Source organism: Mastomys coucha, unplaced genomic scaffold (genome assembly GCF_008632895.1).
Source record: "Mastomys coucha isolate ucsf_1 unplaced genomic scaffold, UCSF_Mcou_1 pScaffold20, whole genome shotgun sequence".
Classification (NCBI taxonomy): domain Eukaryota; kingdom Metazoa; phylum Chordata; class Mammalia; order Rodentia; family Muridae; genus Mastomys; species Mastomys coucha.
In genome coordinates, this window is record NW_022196903.1 from 10,641,793 (window position 1) to 10,659,482 (window position 17,690).

The 17,690-nt window shown below is 36.4% G+C and overlaps 1 protein-coding gene across 4 annotated transcripts in view; it reads left to right on the forward strand.

The window, feature by feature from the left end:
* Foxp2 (forkhead box P2) overlaps window positions 1-17,690 on the forward strand; it is a 534,032-nt gene that overhangs the window by 13,606 nt on the left and 502,736 nt on the right. The window lies entirely within an intron of this gene.

Below are 17,690 nucleotides of genomic sequence, written 5' to 3' on the forward strand. Positions count from 1 at the left end.
AAAAAAAAAAAAAAAAAAAGTGAGTGTGATGGGCTATGTTGAAATGGAAAAGAACCCAGGGAGCCAAGATTGGAATAGACAGGGACAGATTGGAGTCTTGTCCCGTGTGTTTGCTTCTGTCAAAATTACCTTATGTAGGGTTAGAAGTGGCTTCCAAACATTTCAATAAAAAATATACACTGTCATAATGTCCAAATGTGCGTGATGCTTTGAATCCTGCACTGTTCCTCCTTACCTTGGATGGAGTCAGTTGGAGTGAATCAGTTAGTCTCCACTTCACCTTTATTCCTTCTATTTGCAAAGCATACTTCATCCTGAGCACCTTTTGTATAACTGGAGTTATATTTTACGATATTTTTCTTTCCTTCTTGGCCTAATGAAGTTAGTTTTCTTTAGTATTCCCTATGCACCACAATAATGCATATTCTAAAAAATTCATATTTACTGAAGCTTCTTGTTAACATGTATTCAGGTGTGAACAGTACAGTGTATGTAGGCTTTGACCAACATTTGTTAGCAAACATTTCTTTTTTTTAACATTCCTGTCATTTATTTTATATAAATTTTAATTTGCATAGGATGTGAAGAATTAGTTTTTACCAACAATTTGCACATTTGGGAAATTTATACCTCTTTAACCATTTTACATGCTGTTAGCTGTCAACTGTTTAAAGAACTTCTGTCAGCAATTGTGCTACCAATAACCATTAATTTATTATATATTTTATTTAATTTGTTTTTACAAACACTGGCAGGAAGTCCCCAAGAATGGATCCTGTGGCTTTACTAATGTTGCACACTTGGGGAGAGTCTTCACAGAGAGAAAACTTCCATTTACAAAAGTTAATCCTTCACACCTGACGATAAGAGAGCCTGTCCACTGTTTCAGGAGTCACCTCTGTATTCTCAGGCTCTTGTTCTAAAGAGCCATGGGCAGATAATGCAGATTGAAAGCGGTAAGAGCTCCTGGTTGCAAAATATGCAGAAACAGCAGAGGTCCATGGAAAAGAACCTCTTATCCCAGATGTTGAAAAACTTTCAAAGTTAAACAAATAGTAATGGCTCAAGTCCATGTTGGCCATGAGAGAATTTCTCCATATTTTCCTTGGTTCGGGTACTCTTTAGCTAAGGCATTTCCCTGATCCACTATCTGAGTAACATTGACAATATTGAAAGCAAGTTTGAGAACAGCTTGTTTTGGACAAATAAATGCCAGATTGTTGTCTGTCTGTCTGTCTGTCTATCTATCTATCTATCTATCTATCTATCTATCTATCTATCTATCTATGAACTCACCAAGCATCTGCTTCACAACATATTCTGAATTTTGTTGAGGATAATGTTGAGATCACTGATCTTTATTTTCTATAATCTTTTAATCTTAAAAATAAAATGCTTAGCAAAACCCTATGTACTTATTGTTCCAATTTCAATTTTGAGATTATTAACTGTGGTTCAGTGATAACACTTTTTGGACTTTCTAACAAGTATATTAAAACTTGGATCCTTCAGTTCTATACATTTGCCTTTAAAGTGACGTGTATTCTTCTTGACCTTTGATTTTCTTTTTAATTATACCTCGAGACTTTATTCCATCCCATATTTTTCTTTTGTAGTTTAAAAGCTTAAAACCATCCAGGATTCAAGAGGTTTCTTTTCTTTTATCTGATGATAATTCACATTGTCACCAAATTGAAGGCTTAGCTCTTCCTTGGTATTTTCCCACACCTAAATAGATTAGGAGATGCCCTTAGACAAGTTTCTGTGATCTCCTCCAACCCATTCAGAACATGTTCCACATCACTGAGCATTGTTTCTATACTATTTTTGGCACATGAGTCATTTCTGAAGTTGAGTATTCCCAAAGAGAGTCTACTCTTTGTTTATGCTAGTTCTACTCTGTTCCTTCAATTGTTCTTATTCAGGATTGTAACCTTACTTTTAATAACACACAATTTTAATAAATGAAATATCAAAGATACTCTTGCATTTGATGTTTAATCTCAAGCGATTGTATGTAGCAGGGGTCAGCATACTCTTTTTGTAAAGGGATAGATAGTAGTAGTTGGTATGGGCAATTCAAACCCACTATCTGTTGAAATCATTCATTGTACTAAGCATAATTAGATGTGAGTGATATTGAAATGAATGAACGTAGTTGGGTTCCTCTAAGTTTTCTATCTTGAAATTTTAATTTTAAGGTTAGATCAAATTTATATTTCATAAATATAGACATTTCTTATTTTTTATTCAACTCTGTAAAATCCATGCTTGCCTTACAGACTACTCAAAGTCACTCAAGCAGTGATCCAGATTAACAAATGACTATATTCTACTGCAGACATATAACTAGAATTTTGCAGTAAACATAATCAGTTTCTAAGACTCACAACACCGTTTATTTGCTTAAAATTAAAACTTTAAAATAATCATGGACTTTCAACAGTTGTTTCATATGGTCTTTAATAAAATAATTATTTCTTTTCAATATAGTTGAATCTTAAGTAGATTTTATGTGTTCTTTAGAGAGGAGAAGTTATCAGCCAGGCAGTAGTTTTATATGCCTAATTTCAGGCATAATATCACATTATGTATTTTGATAATAACGTACTACTTGTTGAGTCATTGCAGGTTTAGATAATGGTTCAAGGGGAATGTATTAACTTTGTGCCAGAGGTCAGTGCACAACAAAATGCCAAGAGCAGTCAGAAGTAGGTGAGATGTTAGGAAGCATCCCAACACATTTCAGAAATATTCATGTTCTCATATATAAAGCAAACGTGACATGTGGGAAGCATGTGGCTGGACTGAGATGGCTGAAAACTGGTATGACCAGGGTAGTCCCTTGGTTACATATACTGCTTTGCCTTTAGGTGAGAAAGATTTCCACCTATGTGTGCACTGTATATGTGTCCTGGCATTTCTTTATGCTTTATGCTACAGAATCTGTTCTACTATTTGGTGTGCATTTGGAGGTCATCCATTTAAGTTTAAGGTGATGAGGGATGTGAAGGCAAGTGACAAGGAACTGAAGCTTATTTTCCTTCATATTCTTTCTTCCACAGCATTTAGCTAGGTAGTAGATGATGGAATACTTCCTCCTCTTTTCTTCCCCCACCTCTCTTCTTTCAGTCTTTACTTCCACACCCACAACATTCCACACACCTCACTTTAACAAGGAGGTCTGACCTAGAAATAACCTCCTACAGTCTTTTATAAAAGCAATTAAGATTAACATTATTTTTCATTCTTAAACTTATGTATGTGTGTACATATGTTTATGTATGTATTTACTGTTCAACATCTTAAAGAAATAAATTGTGACCTTTGGCTTCCATCTAACTTCTTATTCACCTCCACTGTCCTGCCCTTTGAACTCATTTTGAATTTCTTTGCCCTAGGTTTTCTTAGGTGAACTCCGTTCTTTGTTGTATTGAGGCTTATTAAACAATTTAGTCATGTAATAATTCAATTCCTTGTCAAATAACTTAAGTCAGAGATGAATTTTATTATTGTTTGCATGTTCAAATTTTGATTTAGGGGTTGGGGATTTAGCTCAGTGGTAGAGCGCTTGCTAGGCAAGCGCTTGCTAGGCAAGCCCAAGGCCCTGGGTTAGGTCCTCAGCTCTGAAAAGAAAAATGATTTAAATTTTGGCCGAGGTAGTTGTCATTGTATGGAATGAGTTTTTGATTGTTTGTTTTTTTGCTTGCTTTTTGAGATAGGATTTTTCAGTGTAGCCCTGGTTGTCCTGGAACTCATTTTCTAGACAAGGCTGGCCTGCTTCTGCCTTCTGAGTGCCGGGATTGGAGACACATGACACCATTTTATGGCTTGAAATTGGTTTTATGATGGTATACATGGTATTTTATCAAAGTTTTAGTCAGAATGGACTTTGAAACAAGAAAAATTTTTAAATAAAAGCATTTATGGAAAAATCAGGCTAATGATTTTTAGATTTAAGAAAATAAGAAATGAAATATTTATGAGCCAGGGCTGTTGTGTGAGAGAATGCAGACTGTGGTTTCAGTGCTTTACTTACAGTGTGACCTACAAAGCCCAAAGTGCAGAAGACCTGAGGCAGCAGGTGTGAGGGCTGCAGACACGTCCACGCTAATGCACCATGATGCTTTTGCTCTTGAGTCTTTTTCATTTCTTCTTCTTCTTAGTTTTTGAAAATGTTACCAGAGGTTAAGGAAAATGCAACTCCTTGATGGAGAAGGTGATTCAAATTTAAGAAAGAGTGAATTGGAAGCTATCGATTCATATGTTTCTTATGCAGCCCTAAATGTACAAGTAGCATGCTGTTTCTTTCTTTTTTGAAATCACACTTCCTAACAAGAAGGCATGATAACATTTATATAATTCTTAATTTCTTAATTAATCTAGATTAATTATATAAGAGCAATTTAAGAGTACTATGTAATAATACTACAAACTAATATAAGCAGTACTATATATTAACCTAAGTTAATATGTACTAGTAAATGTAAAAGTAAATTTAATGTTTTCTGATATGACCATTTTCCATCATATAAAACACCTGTCCTCGCTAATTTTATGTCATTTTGACACAAACCAAAGTCATCAGAGAGGAGGTAACCACAATTAATGAAAATGCCTTTGAAGGACTGGCTGTAGTTAAACTTATAGGACATTTTAAAAGAAATTGGTAATTGGTGGGGGAGGGTGGAGCCCATTGTGCATGGTGCCATCTCTGCGCTGATGGTCCTGGCTCTATAATAAAGCAGGCTAAGGAAGCCATGGGGAACAAGCCAGTAAGCAGCAGTCTTCCAAGTACTCTGCATCAGCTTCTGCCTTTGGTTCTTTCCTTGTTTCTGAGTTCCAGTCCTGACTTCAGTGATGGACTATGATATAAAGGTATAAGCCAAATAGAACCCTTCTTCCCCAAGTTGTTTTTACGTTCATAGTGTTTCATTGAAGCAATTAGAAACCCAAAATAAAACAATGCCTAGGTAAATTATGTCATACCAAGCTAAATATACCATTAGTTGCAGGGATCAATCATATGTTGTTGCTAGGATATAACATTTATTCAATAAATAAGCTCTAATAAAGTTGAACACGACATGCTTCTAAAGTTTTAAACATGATGCTATTGAAGAATCGTCTTGGCTACAATTTAAGTAAGTCAAAAATTCCACTGTGGTATTTTTGCCGTTCACAAGAATAATTTGGGAGAACCTGATACAAGGCTGGTTACCAAGTCTGATCTGGATTTTTCTGGTTTTCATAGAACAGAAACATGCAAGTTCACATATAGAGGACAAATTACATAAAGGGATATTACTAGAGTTCTTTAAGTAGGACAGAGTTGGAAACAGAGATGAGAGAGACAAAGATAGTTGTGCTGTCAGTGTGTTTAAAGGTGGAACATTTTACTTTGTGCCAGTTTCTGTAAAATAATCTCCCAGAACTAAAGTCAATGATTTTTTTTTCAAAGTCACCGTATCCATGATTTTACTGAATGAATTATCATAGTGGTTGATTTAAAGCTATATAAAAATGAATTGAAAATTTGAGACTTTTTTCTGAGAATTCTGCATTAGGTATTTTGAATAAAATACATTTGAAGGTTACAAAGCTTTTTCAAGTTTGTTAGGCAAAATCTGGAATTCATATTTTTGCACTGAAAATAACTGTTTTTAATATAATTAACTGGTGATTCAAAATTGGGTTGCAATATTAGTGTTTAGATTTAATTTACTTCCTTGAATTTTATATACAAGAGCTATAGCCATTTGGCTAATGCTTCACTTTCAAAACACTCCACTTGTCCAGACCAACAATGCAACACAAAGGATATAAATTTTTTTTTTAAAAAAATGAATTCATTTTCCTCTTTATTGCTGAAGTCGGATACATTCTTGCAGCTCTGAAATGATCTGACTGTGAGCATTTGACTAGAAATATTAACTTCATATTTGTAAACATTTTAAAGATAATATGGTTCTTATGTTTCTACTTGGATTGCTGTATACATTTTTAAAGAAAAGAATATGTATTTAAAGAAGATACTAATAAATTAGTTATTCTCCACCATTATATAGTTAGCAAACCTCAGAAGCCAGAGTTATCTCTTTCCGTATGTAGTTCATATTGTTTCTTCTGGATATTGCACACTGCTTCCCAGGAACTGGGCATCTGAATTTTCAGAATGTTAGCTACCTGGATGTCTTCTATTGCTTCGTTTGTCATTGCAGCCTGTTGAGAGACTTGCTGGGTTATTTGTGAATTAAGATGTGGCCCTGACATTACTAAGAGCCTGGAGTCAGATGGGGAGCAAACCCTAGGCTTAGCCATATCCTGCCCATATTACTAATATAGACATAATGTTTAATTTCTGAACATAAAATATAAATGCTTAAAATCTATACAGTATATGGAAAAACATACTGTAGGACTTTTCTTTAAATTAGTGTGTGTCATGATCTTAGACATTAGTTGCCATAATTCAGTTGCCACTATGCATTTAAAATCCCCTTTCCAGCCTCTCCATCTTTCCTGTAAAATGGTCTTGGTTTCCTTTTTTTAAAAAATAAATTTTCTTTTGTTTTGTATGTTTTTCATTTTGGAAGCTAGAGTGCTGATCTTATGAGGCAATTCTTTCTGTTAGAAGGGTTTCCTCATGACCCAGGGAGTGATGAGCTACTGAACGGAAGAGAGACACAGTTATGGGGGCAGAGGTATCAAGTTCTCTGCCTTTGTCCCCTTTGCTCGTGCAGTTCATTTATGAACAGCTGATCCAGGAATATTCTTTGGAGGAAAATATGATTTCATGGATATGTTCAGAAGTCAAATATCATCTCTGCCTGAAACAACATATTCTTAGAAACTTGAAACATGAAACTTAAAAATTAATTTTGTGTTTTGTTTGTGGTATTGGCAAGTGAGGTTACAATTGTTTATTCATGAAGTTCTCTGAAGCTATTAGATGTGGCAAAACTAGACACTGCCCTATTTTGCTTTAAGATTATCTCAGATTTCCAGCATTTTCTTTTAAGGATCTATCAAAAGCCTTCAACCTTGATTTGCTTTTAAGGACAATGATTGTAGACTAATCAATTAATCATTACAAAGTGAAGAATTTTCAGAGAAATATTTTCTGTAAAATTATTAAATATAAATTAAAATTCCCTTTTTGGATATTGTTTTGACTCCTGTTAGTATATGCCTAGAATTCCATTAGTGGGTTTAGACAGCAGGTTTTCATGCTAACTATATCTATTGTGATTTTGGTTGTTATTGTAAGCCCTGTTCTGATCTGAAAACCTCTTCTAGCTTGAAACTATGGTGGTAATTGTCTCTTTACTATGCTTTATTTTAGGGAAGCCAGTTTTGTTTTTGTATTTTAGGTTTTTTGTTTTATTTTTTGGCTATTATTTAAAAAAATATTTATTTACATTCCAAATATGTCGCCTCATCCTGGACCTTTGTTTCTGAGACATCCCCTTTGTTTCTGACACAGTGCTGCCCCCAATCCATCCCCACCTCACTACCCCACCAATACCCCCCTTCCCTTGGGCATCAAGTTGCTATAGGATGAAGAGCATCCTCTCCCACTGAGGACAGACAAGGCTTCTCTTTATACATGTGTATACATGTGACCAGCCCATGTATGCTCTTTGGTTGTTGCTAGTCTCTAGGAGCTCTGTGGGATCCGAGTTAGTTGATAATATTGTTCTTCTTATAGGGTTGCAATTCCTTTCAGCTCCTTCAGTCCTTCTCCTAAATTTTCCATAGGGGTCCTTGACTGTAAGTATCTGCATCTGTCTCAGTCAGCTGTTGGTGGACCCTCTCAGGACAGCAGTGCTAGGTTCCTGTTTACATGCACAGCATGGCATCAGTAATAGTGTCAGAGTTTGGTGCCTGCACATGGGATAGAGCCCAAGTTGGGAGGTCTCTGGATGCCTTTTACTTCAGTCTCTGCTCCATTTTTGTCCCTGTATTTCATTTACACAGAAACAATTCTGGGTTAAAATTTTTGATGATGAGTGGGTCGCCCCATGCCTCACCTAGGGGCCATGTCTATCTCATGAAGGTGGTCTCTTTAGGCCCCATCTCCCACTGTTGGACATTTTGGCTGAGGTCATCACTGTTGAGTCCTGGGAATCTCTCACTTCCCAGGTCTCTGGGATTTTCTTCAGGTTCCCCTTGCCCCCTCCTACACTGCTACATATTTCCATTCCTTCTCCTAGCCCTCTGGGCTTCTCTTCTGTCTTTCCCCTATACCTAATCCTGCCCCCCTCCCCTCTCCTACCAAGATCTCTCCCTCACTCTGCCTGTTTTTTTTTTTTTGGTTTGGATCTGAAATGAGTAAAATTTTGTGTTTTCTTTTTTCTAATAAAGTCGACAGCATGCTTCAGCTGAAATTGGAATCCTCTCCCATGTGTTCAGTGGACTGAATCATTTTATCTTGTGCTGTGAACTCTTTATAGAGCAATGTCTGGATTGCAATAAAATCTCCTGTGACCTATTGGCTGCCATGTGACATGTTGGCTTTAGGGAAGGTGGATTGAAGACATCTGGCCTTTCCCTTTGCAACCCCATATGAAGAACAACCATATTAACCAGCCAGACCCCCCAGAGCTCCCAGGGACTAAACCACCAACCAAAGAATATACATTGAGCTTCCCATGTGGCTCCAGCTGCATATGTAGCAGAGGACGGCCTTATCTGGCATCAATGGGAGGGGAAGCCTTTGATCCTGTGTAGGCTTGATGCCCCAGTATAGGGGAATGCTACTGTGGTAAGGCTGGAGTGGGTGGGTGGGTGGTTGAGCACCCTTGTAGAAGCAAATGGAGGGAGGAGGGAATAGGAGGCATGTAGAGAGGAAACTGGGAAGATGGATAACATTTGAAATGTAAATAATTAAAATAACCAATAAAAAAATTGAAAAACCAAAACAACCATCCAACCAAACAAAGCAAAAAACCTCTCTGCTCTAGTGTCTTCCTTGCTCTGTGATACCAAGAAAATGCATGGGATGATATAGTCAAAGAAGCAAGATTCCTCTTTCCATTTCTCTGGAAATAATTATTTGCCAAGGAGATATGTGCTCAGTGGAAGAAAGGTTTGGCAAGTAGTACATATTCTTTAGCTCACTGGATTTGTAAGCATATGTTAGTGAATCTACAATGAAAAGCATATGCTTAAATGTGGTTACTGTGTGGAGTAGTAGCTATTCTTACACAGTATTGTAACATTGGGAACACTTCTTGATTGGGAATAATTGTATTTATGTGGATACATGCATTTTGTAATTATTTTCAAGATACAGTCTAGCCTTACAAATAACCTGTTCAAAAAATGTAGGAACTTGGGGTTCCATTCTATTTTGTTTACTTACATATAAGAGATAGTAAGAATGAGTGCTAATTAATTTAAATTAATTTAGCAACTAGTGAAAGATGAAAATAATTTGCTTATACATGGTCCAGGTCCACTCTACCTGTTACAAATATTAGTAGATTTGTTCCTGGTTTAAAAAAAACATATTATGTCACTGCTTTTAGTTGACTAAAATACTAAAATGTAAATATAAATATAAATGTAAATATGAGGCTGGTTGAATATCCAGTAAAATTTGGTGATGCTTTAATTTTGTTGTTAACTTCAGGGGTAGTTTAGAATTATTTAATTTGATCTTCAAACGTTTCTCAATAAGAATTTAGACGTGAACTTTTCCTTCCTAGATAAGCCTCCATATTAGTGTATACAGATGTGTCCACTCCTTTGCTCCATTCCAGGCTTCTCTCATTCAAAAGCAGCCACTTATGTTCTACTATCTTAGCTGTTTGAAGTTGTTAGTATTTTTCCTTTTGGCAATATATTGTGGTTTGAATTTTGTGTGTGTGTGTGTGTGTGTGTGTGTGTGTGTGTGTTTAGCCTAATATTCAATTTAAAAATAATTCTTACAACTACTAGATATAATTATTTTTAAAAGGTGAATACATATATAAAATTATATAAAATACAGATTATGTATGAATATTGATAATGTAAGAGTTGAAATATGTCTAAAGTAACATTTTTTTTGCACAGAAATACATTTTACAACATTAATAATACAGATACCCATTAGTTTCCAAGTTTTATGACATACATTTAAGGTATGTTTAAATTTTATTTAATGTGAATTACAATTTGGTGAGTATAGTGCCGATATTGATAAATTAATGCACAAATCAATAAATGCCTATATTCCTTGCTAAATCTAGGTTACACAGAATGGTAAACTATACTTAAAAATGTTTGTCTGCCCCAATTTTAAATGAAAAATAGGGCTTTATACTTAACATGTGAAGACTGAGAAAAAATATAATCAAATAATGTACAAGAATGCCTAAACTTTTGGTATTTTGTTTGATTTTGTGTATGTGTGTGTGTGTGTGTGTGTGTGTGTGTGTGTGTGTGTATGTGTGTGTGTATGTGTGTGTGTGTGTGTGTGTGTGTGAGAGAGAGAGAGAGAGAGAGACAGAGACAGAGACAGAGACAGAGAGACAGAGAGACAGAGAGACAGAGAGACAGAGACAGGATAGAAAGAGAGAGACAGAGGAGAGCAAGAGAGAGAGCAAGTGAGCAAGAGAGAGAATAAGCTCTCTGTATTCTTTATCTTCCCTGTTAGTGGTCCCTCAGTGGTAGAGACACCACTGAGCCAATGAGCTTGTGATTTTATTTTTGAGATGTAATTTGTTTGCTTCAATAAAAGCAGGGCATCAAAGAACTTAATGAGTGTTTGTTATGTAATGATATTTTTTGAACTAATTTTAAACACTTAACAAATCTGTATGTCCTTTATTCCTACTTTTATTCCAAAGTACGTGTTAAACTCCTGTGTGTCTTTGATGTCTTGCATGATGTCTCATCTTTACAGTCCATTCGCAAATAGCAGTTCATCTTTCTGGACCTTGGTTACAGCCATTAAATCAGATTACAACACATTGAAAAGCAAAAAGGAAGTTTTGAATGTTCCTGTGTCTACAAAATTAAAAACTTTTGAAGAGACAATATTGATTTTATAAAAAAGGGAAATCATGAAAGATTTGTAACTTTAGGGAATTCTGATCCATCACCATCAAATTTGAAGCACTGTGTGATGTCTATAGTCCTAATGTAATGCACCCAGATTCATTCTAACTGAATTTCTTTTCTTACAGCTTATTTTAACCTGGAGTCTTCAAAAATTACCTTAAATAATGTGTGTGTTTTATCATTAAATGATAGAAAACTCTCAGACCTCTTACACTCTTAATTTTACTCAAATGCAGATCTCACATTTTCAGATAGAGTTCTTTTATTTTCATAAGAGCTTCAAGAATTTAGGATTTGAGCATGTGCTGCGGCATATGGTGCATTTTCTGTCCTATTTTGTATACCAGCCCATTAAGAAGAGAAAGTGAAGTAAGTAATCTAAAAATAACTCTGCTGTTGGCCTAATTTAACAACAACATAAAAAAAAGTCTTCCGTGCATAAGTAAAGTTCCACATTTGCCTCCCCTGCTGAAAAATCTCTCAAGCATGTTGCTACCTCGCACAGAATAACACCTCGATTGGCACAGTGGCAGTCAGAGGGACCATTTGGACTTTATTTTTCTTTTTATGGTAGTCTGTGCTAGCCCCAGTTAGTACAAATTCCTCAGTCTGATAAACCCACCTAATTGAGTCTTGAACACAAAGTCAACTGACATGATCTTGAGTTGGTGATTTAAAAAAACAAAAAAGGCACAAAATCTATTCTAGCCCTGATCACAAAAGTGTAGTTACAGCTTTCAAAGCTTCTACATCATTATTATTTTAACTGTTAAATTCATCACGCAGTCGTTAGGGAGCAGCATAAAAATGGTAGCAATCTGTAAGCAGAAATAACATGGAAGTGTTTGTTAGAGCTTCACCTTGTCTCCAGTAGTTGGAAGCACTGAAATTTATAGATGGGTGGAGTGATGTCCGCAAACTTTCTGGCATTGCCTATTCTACCTTTCAGAATACTGAGCATATAAATCAGAAGAAAGTGATTTTCTAAGTTTAAGACTTTGGACATTTTGGACATTTTGTATGATAATCCATTCAATATTGATTACAGGCCCAAGTGCCTATAGAGCCTGACTGGGGGACATCAATAGTGAATGATGTGTTTCTTCCTGGTGGGGGAAATGCTCACCCTGATGTGTTTAAAGGCTTTTGCACTTATATTCAAAGGAATTTTTATTCCTTCCATAAGAGTTTTAAGAATTTAGTAGTGAGCATTTGCTGTAGCATATGGTGCATTTTAAATTTTAAAATACTCTTGAATCCTACATAAGCATTCATTCACTGATATGTTGACTAGTATGATCTTAGAACACTTACAAAAATACTTCAGACTTTCTGAAAGATAAGGTATAGAGAAAAATAGGAAAGGGATATTGTTAGGAAATATTATGAGCCAAGTATTAGAAGGGTTTTGACCATGAGCTACAGCCCTAGAAGGGGACATCCATGGTAGGCTGCTGTAACAATGGCTTTCAGGGATCCCCACTTATCCTGATCTACTGTCATGCTGAAGTCCCTTCCCAAAGTGACTCTGGTTTAGGAATGTCACTTGCTTTGGCCAGTGGGCTGTAAGTGAATATGATACAAGTAGGAGTGTGAGAAGTGCTTGCACGTTTGATCTTCCTGTATTAGGATGCTGCTGCCGCTATGTGCAGAAAGAAGCCTAGCATAGTCTCCTTGAAGAGGAAATACATTCTTGCCCTGCAACCAGAAGGGGCACTGCCCACATCGTGCCAGATATGTGCAAAATTCTAGGAAACTCTATGTGCATGTGTTTGTTTCAAGCTGTCTATATCTAGACATAGAAACTTTTTTATGTTTTCTTTGTCTTCCTTTTGTAGAAGTTACTTTACTAACATTTCTGCAAGAGGTGCTATCTATAAAAACCTTGCATCTGGTTGCAGACAGTTTAAACATAACAGTTAATGCTTTTCATTGGTTTCTCGATGGGGGAGGGTTGTCAGAGTGAAGGTAGCACTCATAAAAACCTAAGAGAACTATACTAGGTGTGTTCTGCCTCTGCTGTCACTCTTCACTCGTTTGTGTGGTGGTGTTTACTCAACTTAACGGAGAAGTTCTGGGTTTACAGAGCCTTCCACAGTCAAAGAACGTTATGAAACAGGTAGGCATTTACTCACATAGATGTTCTGACCTGCTCCGATGGACTGCTGTTAGCTTCAGGTAGATGATGTTACAGTGCTAGGAAGAAGGACAGAGAGCAAGGGTGATCACTAATTCAGTCTGTGTAAGACTTATTAAACACAATGGAATTATCCTTCTTAGCTGAGTCATTATATTCAAGGATCTACCACAAATATAACTGGGGACATCACAGATTGGAAATATCAGATGCGGTGATAGTAACTGACCTAGGGACATAGACACAGAGTACGAAGGGACCAAGAGAAACAGACTGTTGCTGTTGCCCTATGAATGGTTTCTACTAACATGATGTTGCTAAGATGAGTTCCATATAGCCCCAGGCTACAGATGGCCACTGCCTGGAGAAACAAAATAGGAAGGTTCCAGCTGGAACTAGGAGAAATATGTAAAGAAACACCATGGCAATCCTCTGGATATTTCCTAATATAATTGTGGGGCATTTGAAGGAATTGAAGGTCTTTACTGGTACATGCGGATTTAGCCACTCTCATCATTACTAATTTTACCCTTGATTCCCAAGCTTGATGTATCTCAGGTGTGTATATTCAATTAATCCAGTTTACATTGTCCTAAACAAACAAAAAGAGTAGTAAAATCAAAACAGTATAAGGCATTTTGATGAAGTTTAGAAACTTCCTTAGGTGTATTATATATTTTTAGATATTGATTAATCCTTCAGAGATAGAATTACAAATGGAGTATGAATTGTAAGCTATGGAAACAACTCCAGGAATAACTGGAATTAGTAGCTTAGCAGAAAACATAACCTTCCTAGTTTTCTCTTGTCCTGTAGAAATAATTGCTATTGTCCAAGGCTGAAAAAGCAGGGAGTAACAAAGATTCAATATTGAAATAGTGTCAAGAAACAAAAGAGTTAAAAATAAAACTGTTACATTGAAGAAAAGAAATAAAGAACAGGGCAAGAGGATGAAACTGAGTAAAATGCTTGTTATGTAAGGACAAAGATCTGAGTTTGCATCTCCTGCAAACACATAAAAGCTAAATCCAATTGTAAGAGTGTGAATCAGTAATCCCTATGCTGTGGACTTTATAACAGGAGGATCCCTGGAGCCAATTGCTGAGCCTCAGGTTCAGTAAGAGACCTTGCCTTTGAAATAGTGATTGAGAAAGAAAAGCAACGTCATGATTGGCTTCAGCATGCATGAGGGCATATATGCACCTATACACATATTCATGTGTGTTAGCAACTATGAACATGTTGTATGAAATATTATGAAGGACTGGCAAGTTCCCGTGCTATTGCGGGCAACTCTCTGCTCCTGTGTGGTCACATCTGCTGTCTCTAGCTAGACCCCACAGCAAACGATCAAGGTATTCCCAGCTCCAGTACTCTTGTCTCTGGAGCTGCTAGTTCCTTAAACCATAAACCCCCCGTGGCTGATGGTCCAACCCTCTAGCCGGTTGTTCTCATCTTGGCAGACTCTCTGGCCTGGTGCCCTGAGACATCTCCACCCGACTCGACCTGCTAATTTCTCTTGGCCGGGTCGTTGCCCTGCCAGCTCCATGCAATGACCACCCACCTGGGTATTACAATACCCAGTAACCTGGTAAAATCAAAACTCTTGAAGCTTATAATTAACCAGTCAGATTTATATGTCAATAAAGTCTCAACTTACAAGATGCCCACACAATAATTTCAGAGTAAAATGATAATGACACCAGCTGCCCACCTAGATTAGACAAGTTATCCCAGTTATTCTATCCTTATATGATAATCATAACTACCTGTGGCTACTTAAAACTACGCAAGATCAGTATCTGCTTCCTGTCTGTCCTCCATGCTGTGCCCTCTCCCTCTCTTGAGTTGCTCTCGGTTCCAGAACTCTTAGCTCTGCCTCTCTTTCCCCAGTCCAATCACAGGCCTCCTGCTGCATTAATATTTTAATGTAATTGGACAGGGAAAATCCTGCCATATGAACGTGCACACACACATGCACACACATAAGGAAACGGAACAGAGTGCTTGTAAAAATCCTCAGCAGAGTCATGGTATTTGAAATTAGTTGCACTTGCAAAGATTTCTATATGTTTAAGAAAGCAACAATAGAATCCCAAGATTGGTTTGGGGTTAACTGCTTCTTCCAGAACTAAGAGTTATGAATTGGCAAATCTATTATAAGAAGAAGGAGTATGAGAACAGTATGAAGCGATCTGTTCTACATTCATGTGAACTTATCCCACAGATTTGACAGAAGAGTAAAAAGTAAACAGGAAGTACAAGAATTTTTCTTGAGAAAATGAACGTCATTTTTTAGATTCAGTACTGAAGAAAATATCTTATATTGGCAGATATTTCATACCTCATACCTTGCAGTGCTGAGTAATATAACAGGTTATATCCTTGATTACACTTAAGCAACAGGTATTCTCAAGATTCTACTGCATCTGTGTTTGTAAAGTGCAAAGGAATACCATTAAATCCCAATTTGAAGTGCTTAATTACAAAAGAGGCTGAGACATATAGGATTCATCATTGTATCTTTGTTACAATGATGTACTTGAACTTATTAATTTCTGCAGCTTTGATTTTGTGTCTTGAAACAATATCTCTCCCTTTCTGGGTTCTGATTTCTGCACTGTATGCAAATGGACTTTTTTCCCTGCAGTACACCAAGCCCATCTCTTCCAGGATCTAAGTTCTTCTTGGAGTTTCTGGTTTGTGTCTAAAATGCTACATTTTTGCTAAGGTCGATTTTTGTTTTTCTAGCTCTAGGTTTCTGTACAGTTATTGATGATCAGCTTTAGAAAGTACCTAATGACAGAGACTTGATGGATTGAAAATCTGCTTCTTTGAAATTATTGAAGCCATATAACTTTTGCACCATTAAAGAACCATTGAATGAAAAAAACAATTACAAGAAATATTTTCAAACATGGAAAAACAGAAATAACAAAAGTTGATAAAAAATCTGTTTAATGAATTGAAAATGTGAAAATATGTAAAGTGAAGAATAAACAATTGTTCTTGTTTGTTTTTCTTCTTAATCATCAAATACTGTCAAAGTAACATTCTCAAAGTTACCTCAGTCCACTTACTTCTCTCTACCTTCAAGATCATAGTCACATTATAGGCATCTAAGCTCTTCCTTGGCCTATTGAAGTAGGTCCCTAAAATACATCTCCAAGCAACGGTTGCCCGATAGCTTTGTCTAATTTGTGTCTTTGTGTGTGTGTGTGTGTGTGTGTGTGTGTGTATGGCATGCTCACATGTGCATTTGCATGTGCCCAGTGTGAATATGCCTGTGTTTTTTGCCATATCAGTGCCTACTAGAATGCGGACATGCCCAGCTGCATTGTGATCCTGTATGAACAAATTACTCAAGCACACTTTTAAAACCTCACTAGGATGTTCTCTAACATTTCAGCTAGAGTGATGGCCACACAACACTCATTTCCACATCATCCTTCTCATTATACTGGCTGTCATTTCTGGGAGGGACAAGAATAGACTCTACTTTTTCCTCTTTGTATTCTACCTTCCTTTTCTGCCCATCTATTTTTTTTTGTTTCCCTTTGTTTCCTTTTTGTTACAAACATATTCAAGACCAGTTTGTGCTGGCCAAACACTCTTAGATATGTGTTCTTACACTGGAATGTGTTCAACTTATCAAGGATTGTGCTATTAAGGAAAACTGTCTTCATCTCCCAGCAGCGAGCAATTACATTCACTCCATGGTCAGATGTGAAAACTAGATTTCTTAACATGGCCTTCAAGGTGGTACAATACATGGCCCTTTCTTCTCTTTCTCCCTTCATCTTCAGCATGCTGTGGTGTTTAGCTACTCAAATAGTGACCTTTGTTTAAGCTCACAGCCTACATGGAGCCTTTTCTCTGCTCATTGTGGAGAATATGCAGTCTTTCCAGTCTGCTTCTTTACTCTTCCTTTCTATCTCCATTCAAACATGGATTACTCATGAACATCTTTTCAAATCAAACCACATCTATACTATAAGCTTTAATAACTACTGTGTCCTGTCCTATTTAATGATCGCAGTAACACATTTTTTTTATGGCGATTAAATAATTTTGTCTGCTTCCATGCTTTGGGTAAATAACAGCTCACAAAAGGAAGTGATTTTTTCCCTTGAGTTTGGACAAAACACCAAGCTTATCAATTTGTATATGTCAGGAATTAAATAAGTGTTTATTAAATAAATGTCTGAATCAAGAAATGAGTTATCTAAAAATTTTCTGCTTTGTTACAAAGTTTTAAGATGGCATCAGTAAACATCTCTAATTCAAGTACCTCTGATTGTGGTATGAAAAGGGGTGTGTGTGTGTGTGTGTGTGTGTGTGTGTGTAAGTGTGTGCGTGTATGTTCTGAAATCTGTAGGTTATATAATTTTTAAGATTATGATATTTCAAATGCTCATATTGAAAGTGGATCATAGGAAGCATTAACAATGAAAAGTTATCATGCGATACCTTTTGAGAATATCTAGTAATGTGAATCCTG